Here is a 13504-nt window from a genome sequence, read left to right as displayed (position 1 = left end):
TGAGGTTTACTGTGTAGATACACATTGACGTGGCGTTGACCTTCTTTCCCGTAGTGCCACCGTCTCTAGTTGTGATATACTGCATCTCGTACTGGGCACCAGAAGTCGACGTTGGCATTAAAAGCAACAGATGGGCGTCACGCAGCGAGCAGACTAACCATGGGAGTTGGTGAAACAATGACGATTGGCTGTTAGCTTGGGCAGACGAAAAAGTATTTGCTAAATCATGTACAATATCATAACAATATAAAGATAAATTATAAATACACTGGCTTTAAATTAAAAAAAAAAAGTTAAAGTAATATGCGTGTTAAATAATTTAAGCCTGCATGTAGCCATCGATAAGTTTGCTTTATTAAGCATTTGAGCCTGTACGTGTATACCACATAGTCTAAAGGAAAAATATGAATCTTCAAATTTGTTTTGTAATCTCGTGTATGCTTAGAATGAAAACACGGTACTGTGTCTAATTTAATATCTAGCTGTTATATATTATAGCGAGCCTCCGTAGCTCAGTCCGTATAGACGAAGCCCTTTGGTCGGAAACACCTGAGCTCGATTCCCGTCCAAGACGTGAGGAACTTTATCTGGTCTCTTTCGACTAAAGGTGAGTTAGCCAGTCTCATACTGTAGAGGTTTTCCTTCCCCAGAACCTGCCCTGTGAACACACGCATCTACAGACATAGGACACACAAGGAGGCATAGGGCTAACCACCTTATCCTCAAGCGGTGGCGGTTTCAATGCGTAATAGGCCATGTCTAATACGAGCGCAACGGACCACCAGGCCTAATATACGTAGGAGGAGGATATATTACAATTAAAAGAAACACGTATTAACCACAGTGAAAATTATTTAATTGTAAATATTTCATCCTAAGTATCTTAGGACATCATCAGTACAGTAGTTTAAACAATAATAGGAATAACATACAGTTAGGGTGCATGATTACAATAGAATCTCATTAAAAGTGCGTAACGTGTTACAGAAGTAAAAAAAAAAAAAAAAACTAATAATTATTTTACATAATTTTGTATGACAATTTCCCATATGGTCGTTGCGGTTTAAATTTTGTCTGTGTAGTAGGGCTTCAGAACTTTCTTTATATAAACATGAACGTTTATATAAAGATCTATGTAAAAGTTTAGACTTTTCCCAACGGATCCTATGGCTTGGATTTTCAATTCCGTGTTGAGAGAGGCCAGATTTCTGCGGTTTAAAAAGACGAATGTGGTCTTGATGTTCCGAGATGCGTTTCTGAACAGACCTACCTGTTTGTCCAAAGTAAGACAATTTGCATGAGCATGGAATCTCATAAACGCCAGGCAACATCAAAGGTGAGAGTTTGTCCTTAGGAGAAGGTAAGAAGTTGTAAATTTGGTTGATAGGTTTGTAAGTAGTGGCAAAATTGTATTTCTTCATAATTTTAGAAAGACGTACGGAGATGCCTTTGACGTAAGGTATGGGAATCCTATGGACTTCTTGTCTGGTTTGATGTGTGGGAAAGTGACTGATGATTTTGTGAGTTGTTTTAGGATTATATCCATTTGGGATGGCTGTATTTTTGATTTCTTCTAATTCTTGGTTTAGAGATTCTTCAGAGGAGCAGAATTTGTGCGCTCTGGAAACTAGTGATTTAATAATGCCAGATTTCTGAGATGGATGATGAGCAGAAGAATTGTGAATGTAGCGACCTGAGAAGGTAGGCTTGCGAAAGACAGACGTGGCGATGGAACCGTCTTCTTTTCTTTGAATGTGTAAATCCAAAAAGGAGATACCCTGTGGAGATTCTTTTTCTAACGTAAAGTTGATGCGATGATGAAGAAGGTTAATTTTTATCTAGAAACAGTTGTAATTCATGTTCGGGGATGATCCCAGACTGCAAATACGTCGTCGACATATCTTAACCACATTTTTGGTTTGGGTTCAAAAGTGAATATTTTTTCCTCAAGGTGTTCTAGAAACAAGTTTGCTAGGTTTAATGATAAAGGAGATCCCATTGCTGTCCCTTCTTCTTGCTTGTAAATTTGACCTTATTCCCCATAAAGAAACAATAGAATTACTAACTCAAAAATTTCCGTCTGATATAGTTGAATTATTCAAGTTTGTTATTGCATCAGGTTACTTCACCTGGAAAGGTCAAATTTTCAAGCAAGAAGAAGGGACAGCAATGGGATCTCCTTTATCACCTAAGATACTTAGGATGAAATATTTACATTAAATAATTTTCACTGTGGTTAATACGTGTGTTTCTTTTAATTATGATCTCACCACAGGTTTCGTTATTTAAAAAAGAGGATATATTACGGCATGTACAGTAAACTGATATGCTCCCATAGATTGGTTCTCTGCTTTTTATGCAACTCCCACGCACGAAAGTTTGTAAGTCTATTATACATTAGTAGACTAATATATTTTTTTTTTGTATTTTTACTGATGTTTTTGCATAGAATGGAAACCTTGCTCTAGAGATCAAACATGGAACTTCTTTTCAAACCATTTCTGGCCTCCAATAAGTGGGGAGGTGTGCCTACAGCGGGATTTAAACCCACAATCTACGATTTCAAAGGAATTATAACCCTTGGCAAGGAATATTTGACATGACAGAAATGCACATTTCTTCATTTTTTTATGAAAGGTATGATGCCTTCAGTAAAAAAGTTGGGATATTTGGAATAATATGGAGTTAAGACGTACTAGGGATTCGAAAGTACAGACATGTATCATTAATGTCTGTACTGATGCGCTAGATCAGGGCTGTCCAAATTACTGTCTATGGGCCGGATGCGGCCCGCGGTGCGATTTTATGCGGCCCCCTGTGGGTTTTGATTTTCAAAAGCGAAAAAATAAAATAATCTGAATTAAATGCGTATTAGATATTTTAATTCTATCACTAATCGATAAACTCGATGTTGGTAATTTTATTTGGTGTTTTTGCATCACTATATACCCACGTGTTTTTCAATTATTAGATGCGTCAAAGAAGCGTTCTTACACTGTTTTGTTCAAACGCGCATGCTCCGAGCGCTCACGGGGAACGTGAGGGCGCGATTACTGTTGTTCATTTGTTCAGCTATCGAGGTTTTGTCGCTGGTGCTCACCAAATTACTAGATACGCATTGCAATGCGGCCCTTGGATAAATATTTTTTTTTTTAATGCGGCCCTCGGATTACCTAAGGTTGGACAACCCTGCTCTAGATATAGAAGCGATTTTGACGTTTTGGTGTTATTTTACTTTTTTTGGAGGTATATTTTTATTATTTTTAATTTCTTCATACACATTTTTTTGTATTATTTATTTATATTTATATCTATTTTTATTTTTATTTTTGAAGCAGTTAAACGCATTGTGCTTCTTCAAATATTTGCCATTGCTGATGTCTCGCTCTGCAGATATGTCGAATTGCTTCAGTTTGAGTATGCTCGAACATTTGCTCGTAAAATAAAGGTTATCGAATTAGATGATTTCTGCTAGTCATTATAAATTATTAAATACGTTATAATAAATGAAAATAATATAATATAAAAAACATAAATTCGGGAAAGCTTTAGTTCACCTTTGTACACTGTATTTCGTATAACTATGAAATTTGCTTCCTTTAATTAATACGCTAATTGAACACAGTAAAATGATTGTAGACTGAACTTATATTTACTTTGAAATGAATGCAGAATACAGAGCTAAAATTGAAAAAAAAAAAAAATGAACGTTTACAAAAAAAAAAAAAGAAGCTAATAATGTAACAATTATAAATGCATTTTTTTACGCAGATGAAATGAGATTCAAAGACCAGATTGTGGAAATGCATATGCTTTTTTTCGCCTAACGGTTATAACAAATGTGAAGACACACACATACAGAACCGTGAGTCCAAATCGGAGTATACCTAAGCCAAATATTAGGCTAGAGAGACGAAGAATTAGTGCTAATGCTTCGAAACATTTTTATAGTGGTTGGAAATGAGGATAAGGAGGAGAACCTATTGATGCACTCTCATCTGTTTCAAAAAAGTTAGTTATTCTAGCAAAAATAATCTGCCTTTAGACAAAGTTTATATAAGGTGGTGAAAAAAATGCAACAGGAGGAGATTTTACACTGAATTTAAAAATTCTACCCTTGTAAAATTCAAAAGCATAATTAAAAAAGAAGTGCCCACTTCATAATGCAGAAAACCTATTTAGAAGATCTATGTTCAGATGACTGGAATAAAGCATAGCATTTACCTATAAAAAGGAAAATAAAATTTGATATGAGAATTAGAGGAATTTCCTTGCTGAGTATTCCAGGTAAGATTTATGTATGAGCATGCTTCAACAAAGGCTAAGAAAAACTGCGAAAGAGAAACTTGGAATAAAACAGTTTGGGATTAGGCCAAATTTGGGTTGTTAGATTTGATTTTTACTATAAGACAGATAGTCGAAAATTCATGAGAAGATAACACTATCTGCGTTTTTTTTTTTCTTGTAGACTTGAAAAGCACATAAGTTGCAATATTTCAAACCATTGCAACTACTGTACTGCGCTCTTTATCGTCTCTGCTATGTTTCAGAGCAAATTCTGCTCAGTTTATGATAAAATAGATAAGGTACGTAGTAACAAACCGTCAATAAGTTTTAATGTTTATATGGCTAGAGTGAATATAAATCAGATTATTATCCATGAACCTTATCATCTTTATTATATCGTTCAAGAACACTCTCTCTCTCTCTCTCTCTTTCAAGACTGGTTGATAAGTAGGTATCGTTTTTCACCCGCAGACTTGGAGAACTGCCAACGAATTTGCCTGATCGCACATTATCATTACACTTAACAAGTATACTCCCGCGAATAATTCTTGAGAGAGAGAGAGAGAGAGAGACTTCTGATTTTCTGTACATTTGGGGAATAAAGATACTTAAGATTAAGGGAAAAACCACTGATATGAGGTTCACATTATCTATTAAAAATATATACACTGTTGAGGATGTTATTATTGTTATTATTATTATTATTATTATTAATAAATCCTCCTGGAAGATTTCACAGATCTAATAAACGCTGCATTGGATAAAAACAGAATAACATTAGTGGTATTCATTGACCTAACAAAAGCATTTGACACACTAACACACAAAACCTTGTTAACGAAACTAACCCATACCGGAATTGGAGGTCGTCTACTCCAGTGGTTTAAAGCATACACGAAAAACAGAAAGCACACCACACGTATAGGATCAGCATACAGCAAAGAGGTACATGTAACCTGTGGAGTACCGCAAGGAGCTGTCCTATCTCCCATTCTATTTAACATATACACACACGACATAAGCTAACTCCCCCTAAAAAGTAAAATCTTCCAGTACGCAGACGACACGGCCATAGTATCTATTCACAACACTGCAAAAATCGCTTACACAAATATGCAACACGACATCAATCAAATCACTAACTGGTTAACCGAAAACGGCATATATATAAACCCTGGAAAAACAAAGCTAACGGTATTCAAAAACCCCCAAACTCTGCCCATAGAAACTAAATAACTCACTATCCAACATTCATCTTCCTATACACAAAGCGCAGAACCTAAAATCACAACCATCACACAGGCGAAAACAACACGCTATCTCGGACTTCACCTCGATGCTGATCAAAGTTGGAATAGCCGTACAAATTACCTACATACCAAGCTTAGGATAATAGCAAGCAAACTATACAGATTAAAAGACATTGCCCCAACCCACATAAAAATACTAATCTATAAAGCATTATGTGAAAACATTTTAAGATATGCAATCACATCATACGCATTCTGCGCAGACTACAGACTTAACAGGCTACAATGGTTGCAAGATAAAATGGTAAAACTGATATTCTGGGAACAACCCACTCTTATGCAGGAAGCACGGACAAAACACAAAATATTTAAGGTGAAACACTTATGCCACTACACAGTCATGTTAAAACATTACTACAGCCCAACATATAGAGTAACCAGAACAACATATCAAATAACAAGACCACAGTCAACAAACTACATAACATGTAAGTACAACAATCACACGGCAAAGCCACCTGAAACTTCTACGTATCTGACATGATAAACAAACTGGCGTTCGACAATGAAAAGCGAGAATGAAAATTAGAGCAATTCCTGTTTCTCTCCCCCCTACACACACGCGCGCGCGCGCACACACACACACACACACACACACACACACACACACACACACACACACACACACACACACACACACACACACACACACACACACACACACACACACACACACACACACCATGTCTAAATCTAACCCTATTTGCACACACATAAAAAAGGTAAACTGTAATAGCAGTCGAAGTCTTCCAAGCACGTACCAACAAACAGTGAAATCAACACCTGGCTTGTGACCAGTATAGGAACATAACCATGAAACCACCACCATCTATAAAGCATTATGTGAAAACATTTTAAGATATGCAATCACATCATACGCATTCTGCGCAGACTACTATATAGTAGATAGATAATACCATCTATTATCTTTCTCAGATAAGCTCTGCTAAACTTCGAGGAAGAAAATTATTAACTTGCAAGTATCTGTTATTCACAATTGTAATGTGTTATAAATATTATATATATATAATTATTACAGCATCTATGTATGCAACTTATCTGAGACATTAAAAAAATAAATAAATAAAATAAATAAATAAATAAATAATAATAATAATAATAATAATAATAATAATTATTATTATTATTATTATTATTATTATTATTATGTATATTCTATATTCAAAAATTCTGTATAATCTTTATTGTAAATATTAGAAGAACATGTGTTGTAAATACAAAATAAGGCAAAAAAGTATTTTTAAAAATTTTAATTGAAATCCAATGTAGAAAATGTAGCACTCTGTGCTGAATTCCGTAAAATTATAAATTGCAATGTCACTCAAGATGTCTATTGTATGTGTAAATATTTTAGCAGATCAATAAAAATATTATCATATCAAAAAATAAATAAATAAATAAATAAATATTATTATTAATAGTAGTAGTAGCATCCATAGCGAGTCTTGAATCCACCTAGAATATCAACAGCACAAAAGCTCCATCGCATCTCAACTATTTCTATTGAATGCCTTAATTAATTTTGCTGATAGGGTGTTTAAGTGCGTAGTTTTGTAATCACTGTACTGTATACAGATATATACAAAATCACTTCACAGACAATCAAAATATAGTTTAATGTTTATTTAATATTTTAATATTTATTTGTTTAATTTCTCTTTACAAGACTACAACAAGAATCAAACAATGGGTAATTATACAAATAGACGGATTCATAATGTAAATAAAATGCCACCAAATAGACTACCAAAAATAATAGTAAACTATTAATTAAAAGGAAAAATAAATAAAGAAAGATCCTTGAAGCGATGGTGTGAAAGAAAGAAGAATTTTTGTATGTATGTATATATATAAAAGCAAAATTCTCATTGTTTCAGCTAACGCTTGGAAATTGGCTGTGAGACTTGGATTTCCATAATATCTCCGATGAATTTGGCAGGTTGTTCCCCTCTTTAATAATGAGACATGGACGTGGGTAATGAGTAGGCGGTCGAGGTTTATCCAGTCCACTTGCTTAGTGCCGATGATAAAGAACTGTTTAATCTTGGATCAATGGCTTGCCAGTAATGCAACAGTGTCACTACTTGGAATTCATTTTTTTTTTAGACGAATTCGAACTCATTCTTTGAGATGAATTCCAATACATTCATTTTCTTAGATGTTCGCATGGGCGTCTCATTATGAAGTTCCGGTTCCGATATTTAAACGCCGGAGTCGTTTGCTTACTTGATATAAGGATATCTTTCTAGGTTTCATTAAAAGGAATAGGAAACAACAAATCCAGAAGGCCAAATATCGATTCGGGCTGTATGGCTGCATCCCGAATCGAGTCTTGAAGAAGAATAAGATACTGATTCTGAAGATGATGATGTTGCTGTTATCTTGACTAATGGTATCTATCCATATTGTTCATGGTTTTCCTCTTGTGATCAATATCAGCAAATTAAAAATCAGGGAACTCTCTCTCTCTCTCTCTCTCTGTATATATATATACATACACACACACTGTATTTCACAAAGCAGCACTAAGCACTATGTAAGTTTCCTTTTTTCTCTTTGTCACATTGATGCTTCAATGTCTTCATAAAATCAAAAATACGGTTATTCGAATTTCTTTTCCCGATGAAAAGTAGTGCAAGCAGATGTGTGTGTGTGTTTGGGGGGGAGTCACTTGTTCTTTGTATGTTTATAGGTAAATACAGAATACATGTATGCATGAATTATTTAATGCCACTATTTAAATTTTTATGCTTAAATTTGTTGAACAGTTTCAATTGATGTACAGTATTAATTCTGATGGATAACGATGCAATGATTATCTGTAAAAATATAGCACTATCTGTCAATGAACGTGATGTTTTGTTTTTATAATTGAAAAAAAAAAAAAAAAAAGAACAGAGATTTCCCCGTTTCCCTCAACAATAAATAAATAATAACGCCAGTGTGCTACCTATGTTTCATTATTATTTTTTTCACCTTTAGCAAGTAAATGATAACCTTATCTCTAACTGTCTTCTATAGCAGTACAGGTTCTGTCAAGTTTAAAATTTAATTGCAAAATGAGCTTTAGTTAATCTGAAGTTAAAATGAACTTAGCTACACAGAGGTTGATAAATTATTACAGAATGTCAGGAAAGTCGTTTTAATAGCTTTATTTCTCTTTCTATTCATAATTATGCTGCAAAATTTGCGACCCTTCTCCAGAAGGAAGTGTTGTCGAAACCACTCTGAACGTTAGGAAAACTATAAGAAATAAGAAAACAAGAGATTTTTTTTTTAGCTGAACCTTTTCAGAACTTGGCAAGAAATGTACTAATTAATCCTGTTAATGAGGCCAGTTGGTACTTGAGAAATCTTACAAAAAAAAAAAAGTTACTGCGACCGCACGCACACCAGGGAATTTCACTTGGGGAGAGAGTGGGGGGGGGGGGAAGAGACGCTGCATATTTTTCTTAATGATGTTTGTCTATGTCTGTGGGGGGGGGGGAGAAATGGCGCCCACCAACCGCCACCTTGAATGTAGGGTTAAGTGCTACTGTTTTATTTTAAATATATATTATTAATTTAAGAGAGTGCATCAAAATAATAAATAAGTCATTTTGGTTCATTTATTTTTTAAAATATAAATGTGTGTGTGTGTGTGTGTGTGTGTTTTAATTTACGAGTTTATAATAACACAATACATTATTGCCAACTTTCACGAAATTTGCCTTACGAAAAACAGTGATAAAGCGAGTTCAACGTAGCCATTTTAAAAGTCATTGACTTGCTTATTCCCCTTATGTATGTGTGTGTTTTGTGAAAGTTTTTTTTTTTTTTTTCTCATTCGTTTGGAACTTGATTGAACTAGAAGGACATTGTTTTCAGCTATGGGGTGAATTTATGTCGTCAAAATAAATAAATAATGTGAATGATGAAAAAAACAGATGAAAAAATATAGCGACAGTGAATTTAGTACGAATATTATCATTTGCAAAAGTAACCAAAGTGAAAGGTGCAATTAAAACTATATATATATATAATTTATATGTCTGAACTAATGGATCATGATTAATTTTTCTTTTCACGAAGCCATTCCAATAATTGAATCCCTATGCATCATTCCAGCCATTGTTCCCACTTACTGTACTTAATAAATGTTAACAAGTTCTTTTAGCTCTGAAATATATTTCTAAGCCTAACATGACGCCTACATTTCAACGCATCAAGATTTATTATTGCAAGAAATAGGTTTTTGTTAGATAGATTAACCTTTCGGTCACACTTCGTAGTAACGATTTTGCACGTTTCACTCCAGGCTTCAATTATGATTCACAATTTTTTTCCCCTTTTTACTCCACATGTCACACAGTCAACAGGCATCTTGAAGAGAACGAAAAAGGAAAGGCAAGGTTTTCAACGTAGCTACGTCAGTGTTGGTGGAATTTCTTTTTCCCTCATGAGCCTCACATTAACTTGACGAGGAGTCAAGGTTCGGACCACCTGTGGCATGCATTGTACTGTACATCATTTAATGAAGGTTTTATAATTTGCTGACACCACCATAATCCTAGTGGTTATTGTTCATTCTCAGTAACATAACTTTTTTTTATGAATTTCATATTAAGTTCGGATGCGAAGTCCTTTCCTATTGTGACTCTGCCTGCTCTCTAAGTAAAACCGTTTAAAAACATGGAAGTTTTTATTTAGTTCTATTAATACATCTTTCTGCTAAGTCGTACACTGCACTCTGTTTATTATAGTGATAATTCATTAGCTCTGATTTCGTAGTTCGTCAGTCCATCTCTATTTCATTCTTAGAGTTAGGAGGATAATGATATCTGAATGAATAAATAAATAATAAAAAATAAAAAAAAAATCAACCGAAGTCTAAGGAGTTCTTATTCACATGAACAGTCAGTCAGTGTTATTCACACAAAGAAATGTGATCCATCAGAGAACGCCTTTTTTTGTTGATCTCTAATACAGGATATGCGTCCGTTAAATACTGGCCTTGAAGAGATTCTTCGACAGAAGTTATGCATATATCACAGCGTATATTTTTAATTGGACGAAGAGGAAAGATGGGTGCGTCCTCTGCGGCAAAGGAAAGCTTGAATGCAGTGAGATAGAAGTCCGTGTTAATTTTTTTATTATTATTATTCTAAGAACTAATGAGCTTGAAACGGTTGGGATGCAAGGCACTGGATTCCATCGCATTTCAACTGACACTTGATGAATTAAGATACTGTTTTTAGTTATTACATATAGAAGTTTGCATTCTGACATCTATTTTTCCTGCTGAAAACAAGTTAGGGACAATGATCTATCAATAAGAACATCGTGTTCAGCATCCTCATAAAGAAAACTACGTTGAAGCGTGAAATCTCCTTTGCATAATTCTCCCATCAATCCAGTTTTTAACAATGAACATACTCTCGTTACCTTGTGCAGCCATTCTTTCATGTCTAAGGACGAAGCAGTTGATCTTAACACAATAGTTTTAAGCGAAGGGAGGCTTTATAGCATCACATTTCATTATATTGCATTACTCCTGAAGATTTTATTACTTGGAACTGTCTAATGCAGTAGGGTAATTACAGTACTAGGAAATCCCGTAATGCAGGATTCCAAGATCTCAAGTAGTCAACAAAAGCCTGTTATAATCAAGATGGCGTGTAGGGGTGAGCAAATCAGTAGTTACGTCACTGGTCTCCCGCACTGACTTAAATTTGGGGGATGGAATGCGGAAGAGAAAGGTTAATTTTTTAATATTTTTTTATATAATTACAATAATTCAGCTTTTCATTTATAACATTCATTTGAAATAATACAAAGTATAGATAACTTGTGTTTTCTCTCTCTTGTTATTTAACTAAAAATTCAGAGTTTCTCTAATTTCTTAGGCGCAGTCAATTCTTGATTGTCAAAAAAATCTGAAATATTCTTCGGTCTTTCGTATTCTTATTCTACTAATTCTATGCACTGTAGCATTCTGTGTAATCCAGAGACTGTTTAGAAAACTACTAACGGATATCTCCAATACAAAAGTAAAAATTAAAATAAATATTCAACAGCAATGACAATTTTGCTGTTCCCAACTAGACTTCAAAATTTTTAATGTGACTTTAATTGACTCGAGAATCGTTCGGCCATCCTCTCGTTTTAAGAAGCGCAACCTTGAGAATCAGCAGAAAGGATGATGTAGGTGTTGATTCTCACCACATCCGCCTACAGTCATTAGATACGCACTCAGATTTCTCTATCTTCTCTTTTGAATTAACATCTCCCAACAGTTTGACTTAATTCTTCTTAGCGGGATTATTTATATTTTTCTCATAATGAACGAATGTTCTCCCACAAATTTTATAAATTAATTCTGTATATGACAGAGAAATACATTTATCCTACAGTTAGGGAAGAACCTCATCAATCACACTGAAAAACACTTCCGAACTATGCAGTTATTTATTTGAAATTATTAACATCGCCATCTGCAGAGTCCAGAAATGCTTACACTAATGATACATTTTCTACGGGTTGCATGGTCTTCGAACTTTGAGTTACAAAACATAAGTTCTTAATAGATGCTTATTATTATTTTTTATTTATTTATTTCGCAGCTGGGTGCTTTTTTTCCCCACTTTTACTTATTACTTACAATTGAGTTTTAACGTTTCTAGATCCTACAAATGCTTTAGTGATACCTCTATAAGAAATCCTTAAAACGAATAAATAAAGAAATGAATCATCCTTATTTCTCTATTTATTCATCATACTGCTTCTGCCAGTTGAGTGAAGTGTTTATTGAAGAAATAACAATAACAACAACAGGAACCAAGGCTGAGTAGAGGAGGACTTATTTTAAAAGAAATTAGAATAATTTTTATTTGAATTGTTTAAAGTTAAATTGTCCTTCCTTCAACTGGACAGTGGTATGCAAATCAGCATTTGTTGAATATTTTTTAAAAAAATAAGGCAGGACATTAATTGCATCTTCCACTGTTGATTCTGGAAGTCTGATTTGTGCTTTGTAATGCTTCTAAAACGAAGAGTGCCGAATACTGCCATCGGCAACGCTTTGAGTGAGATTTGCGGCCACTGACAGAATATCATTGATATCCAGAAAAAGAAACAAGACCAGAACCTTGCGCTATCGGTAGAAAATTTTGAGGATAAAATGTCATCCACTTCCACATGTGGATTTTCTATCAACAAAACATTTTTCTCTAAACCGTGCACAACACTTATCCATATAAGTAAGAAAATCGAAAAATTGCTATTGCGAAGTTGAAATGTGCAGAAAAAATTGTGAAGAATTCAGAATTTGCTGGGTTGGATAAAGACAGCAAATGCACCAGGAAGAATTAGACATGCGAGTAATTGGGAGAAGTGTTGTAATATTAGAGAAGTAGAAAGTGAGATAAGCTGTTAGTGATTCTGAGGATTGAACATGAGACTGAATACATTCTCTGATCATATCTACAATGACCCTAATAGTTTGTATGCTTCAACTGCTATCTTCCTCTGTAACGATAACCAGAAACCATATAATAAGCATCACTCCAAGACAAGGTTGTCTTTCTTCAGTCATCCGATCTGGAAGTTATTTGATAATGTTATTAGCAGCTGCAATGTTTTCCTCTTCTTGATTTTGAAGACCAATAGAATTTGAACAGGTTTTTCGGCTTTATTTCTTTCTACAAGAGATTTCAAAATCTTAACTGGCTTCTCATAATTTTCCAGTCGGAAAACAATGGTATCTCCGAATAACCTTTTCAAATAAAGGTTGAATAATGGGAGGGAAAAAATGACCCTGGTTCGTAATGATAGTTAATGAATACTTGACGACTGTAATTATCAAAGAGAAGGAGGCAGACAGCATGAATGACAGAAGTACAGCAATA

Source organism: Typopeltis vanoorti, chromosome 12, assembly GCF_054136105.1.
Source record: "Typopeltis vanoorti isolate ZY-2024b chromosome 12, IOZ_Tvanoo_1.0, whole genome shotgun sequence".
NCBI classification, from domain to species: Eukaryota; Metazoa; Arthropoda; class Arachnida; order Uropygi; family Thelyphonidae; genus Typopeltis; species Typopeltis vanoorti.
The sequence above is the reverse complement of the archived record's forward strand: the minus strand, read 5'-3'. Positions refer to the sequence as shown.